The 4,619-nt window shown below is 42.0% G+C and overlaps 1 long non-coding RNA gene across 1 annotated transcript; it reads left to right on the top strand.

The window, feature by feature from the left end:
* The first annotated feature begins 1,898 nt into the window (after positions 1-1,898).
* On the top strand, positions 1,899-3,005 carry LOC109421040 (uncharacterized). Its single transcript, XR_002132707.3, has 3 exons — positions 1,899-2,297; positions 2,351-2,428; positions 2,529-3,005. It is a non-coding gene; the product is annotated as an uncharacterized LOC109421040 (long non-coding RNA).
* The last annotated feature ends 1,614 nt before the right edge of the window (positions 3,006-4,619 follow it).

Genomic DNA, 4,619 nt, shown 5'->3' on the forward strand with positions numbered 1-4,619 from the left:
TGTTTGAAATTTTGATGTGATTATGCATGTGAAGAAGTCATGTTTGGAAGAGTTCTTCGAGCCACTTACTTATTTTCGAAAAAAAATCCACTTTCTTAACCAATTTATGGAAGCTCGATTAGTCAAATATAACCTAAACCATCCACATCCGTGGACCGAAATTTCCAAGTGTCGTAATCATGCCGGACAATATTCGCTTGGCGTGAGTGAACGAACGGGTGGAAAAGTTTAAATTTCAAAGTAATTTAATCGTTGTCTGGATGGCAAGGTAACTAACGACGAAACGCGCACATGTGACTTGTAGACACGAAAGGGAATATGTGTGTGGGTCTTAGTTGTCGTTTTTGCACCTAATGGGTAAAAGTTAGCGTTGACTGCCGCCGGTGTGGCAGTAGTAACTAACACTGATGATGATGTTGTAATGGATGCCTTCCGGAAAAAGGTTAACCGCAATGTCAAGGAGATTGTTTCAACAGAGCAAAAAAAAAGTTTGACTTGAAGAGTTACATGGCTTCGGACGTTAGGTTTCCGGAATGTTTAGCACTATTCAGGTCGAAACGAAAATGACCGAAACGAAAATGGTGGTCTAGTGGCTACCACTTCTGATTCGTATGCAGAAGGTCATGGGTTCAATCCCTGGCCAGTCCCTTTCATCCTACTTTGTATCTTTCTATCCACTTTCTCTCTCTCTACTCATGTATATTCATATGTTCATAGCCATCGCTAGAGCCAGAAACGAATTGCAAAAATTAATTTCCCTTCCTTTCAACTTCCACAGCACAGTGTATATAACGCCTACAAGTTATGCAACCAAAGGGAACTGTGCCCCTTGATCTTCATAGTATACACCACACAATCTATTACCTTACTAACACACTATAAATATCCCCTATCCATGGATCGCAACACCGACCCAACGGTGACTCCCAGATCTCCCATCCTTTCCCGTGCTGGTTGTGGGGATGCAGAGGTGCTCTCGGTCTTTAGTAGCAACAACCAGCACACTCTAACATTCCTTTCCCTTCCCAACCGACTATAAGGACGTGGCCGGCGCCGTTATTGATCAAAAATGTATGAGCTGCTTGAATTGCACTTTGAGAATAAGTGGAGTGTCCCAGCCCTTATTCATTTGGATCCCAGTGCAATTGGTACCAACTCAGATCGATCACGGAGGAGCAACCATTGACATGTATCAAAGAAGAAGAATATCAAGAATGCCCACTCCGCTGATGCTCGGGGGATACTACCGCAGCGCTAGCTGCGGATGAAAGTTCAACCTTCATGCGGTAGTGTGCGTTACAGATTGTATGTGAACAATGTTTTGGAAGTACTTATAAGAGTTTTTGCACTAGGGTATGGTGTCGAAAAAGAAATCTAGTGAATCAAGAAATGGTAGATGATTTGCTAAAAAGGATAGAAAATGAATCCTTTGCAATTCTTACAATATTCCACAAGGAATACCTATTATGCTTATGTCGGGTGATCCTCAAAGTTTCGCCGGAAAATTTGGAAAACAGGTTTTCCGAAAGTATTTTCCAGAAGCTAGTCCGGAAATATCCCAGGTGTTTCACTGAGAATCCTGTGCAATTAACTCCAGCAATTTCAAAGTAATTTCCTCCAAAAACCGGGGAATTCTGCCAGAAGTTTGAAATTCTACCAGAAGCTCCTCTGGAAATACCGAGAAATCTTCTAACACTTTTAATTATGCTGGGAGTTCCATCCGGGACTTTGTAACCTTCACATCATCATACCGACCTTAGTTCGCGAGAGCTTGATTGTTGCTCCTAATGTCTACCGTTCAAAATAAAAGTATAGGTCATCTTACCATGTGAAAACCACTACACTACAACACACCACAACAGAACATTTCAACTCTCTGAGTATATCTCCTACGGAGCTTGGGCTTGAGAGTGCAGAGGGTCAAGTACGAAGGAGGCTATCTATCTGCACATGGATAAGGAGGAGGATGACATCGACCGTATCTCCATAATATGGTTTTGTAAACCCTAACCATAATCGATCCTCTCTTAACCTGAAATCTCACGATCTCTTCTCTATCCATTGCTCATTACCGCCACCCATGTATGATATGAATATACGACCACAAAAATCTACCTACGGCTACATATTGGCACTGCTCTGAAGTTGAAATCAGAAGTCGGTTAATTTCCAAGCAGGCAAGTCTAGCTAGCCAAAGTTTCTTTTATTCGCCTGACCGGCCATAAAATCAAAGCAAAGCAAAGTGCTAATAGTTGGTGGATGCGGTTCATTGTTGTGTGCTTTTAAATGCCTATCGGGTAATGTGCAGTGATTTTGAGTGAGAAAAATATGTAATGTGTTCCTTCTACAGCATAGATCCGCTGAGGAAATCATGTTAAGGAGCATGAGCAGTACGATGGAGTAGTGCGTTAGTGATTGCTGGAGATCGGTAAGGGATTGAGAAGTTTAAAGCCATTCCAAAACTGTGCGAACGTAGTGTCTTCGTCAGTACTAAAGCCCCACAACTCTTTCTTGCCCATTTTGTGCAGGCCTTTCGTTTCGACCCAAATTCAATGGCTCCATGAGTCATCATGGTGTGGTTCAGTGCCTTGGTGTACCACCAGGCCTGAAAGTGTTTTCTGCTGCGGAGTTACTGGTATGGAGCCGGTGTGTCCTTCTGTCCGGACGGAGTCCTGCTTTCCTGTCGCCGTGAGATACACTAGGACACTGACACCACACAACACTAGGCTTAAGTCCTAACGTAGTTTGTAAGTCAGCAAAATAGACGTAAGTACAAAAACATTTAATAAACCCATTTACTCATTTCTTGCATGTAAATTTATGCTTTTATATTGGTACGGAATTGACTCGGATAGATTGTTTCATGATGGTTCCCCATTCGAACCTTGGTCTTAGAGGGAAAGGTAAATGAGTCAAGGTCACTACTTCCTCTTCGTACCATCTTTGTCTCCGTCTCATGCGACCTTTCTTTAGGGAGGTGACAACTTCTCTAGGAGCTCCATCCAAAATTCTCTCAGGAGTTCCACCGGAAATGCCATCAAGTAATCCACCGAGAATTTCTTAGGGCTTTCCTTCAGTAGCTCCGGTGAGATTTTTGTTTAGGATCACCAGGAATTCTTACAGCAGTTTCTTATACAAAGTTCTTTTTGATGTTTTTGTGGGAGTTTCTCCACGAGTTTCGTCGTGAATTTTTCCCGTCGTCTTCTTGAAAATTCTTTCAGGATTTTCGTCCGGTAATCTTCCGGAAGTTTTGTCGGAAATTCCTCTGAGAGTTGAATCGGAAGTTTATCCGCAAGTTTTGCCAGGAAAGCCTCCTGGAATTGCAACGAGAACTCCAAGACATCTGTCGGCAATTCGACTAGAGCTTCCACTCGGGGTTTCTCTGGCAGTTCACCGTGGGTTCTGGTAAATAGTCAATTTGGAGTTCTTTTAAGAGTTTCACCAAAAAATCTCTTAGACTCCAAACCATTTCAAGTAGTTTCATCAAGAATTTATTAGGAAGTTGCACTGGCGATTCTTCTATCAGCTCCCTGTTTATGCTTCAAGGAGTTCCATTGGAAATTTCTACTCGATTTCAACCAAAAACACCTATAAAAGTTCCACCGGGTTTTTACCTTTGGGTTCCCCCGGGAGCTCTTCCTGGACCTCCTTTTAGAATTTTTCAAGGTGTCCCAATGCGAAACCCTCTAAAAGGTATTTCCGAAATTCTCCCAGCCTTTCCCACGTGGTGTCTTTGAATTTTTTTCTGAAAATTCTTCTAGATGTTTCTTTGATAACTTTTGCAGATTCGGGAATTCTTCCACGAGTTGCTTTGGGATTTCTTTCAGTAGTTATTTCACGCGAAATTCTTCCAGCATTCCATCTTTACTAGATATTCAACGATTTTCCCAAGGAGCCCATTGGTAAATCTTATACGACTTCTTGTAGGACTTTCACAGGAACTTCCTCTAGAAATTTCGCTGCGAATTCCTTTTGCAGTTTCGTTGTAATCTTTCAAAAGTTTGTCCAGGAACTCCAGCATTTCTGTCAGAAAATCCTGTAGTAGTTAAATCGGGAGTGCCGCCTGGAATGCTAGAAGTTTCAAAGGGATTTCCAAAAAATCCACCGTGAATTTCTCTAGATCTTCAACACGGGATTCCTCTAGGAGTTTACCTTAAATTTATACAAAGATTCCATCGAAAGTTCTTGTAAGAATTTAATCCGAACCACAACTGCAATTTCCATCAGAGCTGCTTCGGAAATTTCAGCAGTTTCGCCAAGAATTTCTCTGGAAGCTCCATAGGTGATTCTTCCTGGACTTACTTTCAGTCCTGAGTACCCATGGTGGTGCAGAGCTAGAGGGCCGAATTGGAAGATCTCCATAAGGTGGCCCACACTTAAATGGAAAACAAAAATTTCGAAAAATACCAAGCCTCCTGTTTTGGACTCCCAGAAGCTACGTTCAAAATTTGAGCAAAATCGGTTGAGCCTAAGGGGGTGCTTAAAACGCTTGAAGTTTGTATGGGAAAACTTGGCCAAATGTATGCAGAAATTTTAAGTTTTCGAATTTTGCAGCTAGGTGGCGCTGTAAGCGTTCAATAATCAAACCCTTTGATATTATTGCAGGTGACTATATGCTA

The sequence above is a fragment of the Aedes albopictus genome, chromosome 3 (genome assembly GCF_035046485.1).
Source record: "Aedes albopictus strain Foshan chromosome 3, AalbF5, whole genome shotgun sequence".
Taxonomy (NCBI): domain Eukaryota; kingdom Metazoa; phylum Arthropoda; class Insecta; order Diptera; family Culicidae; genus Aedes; species Aedes albopictus.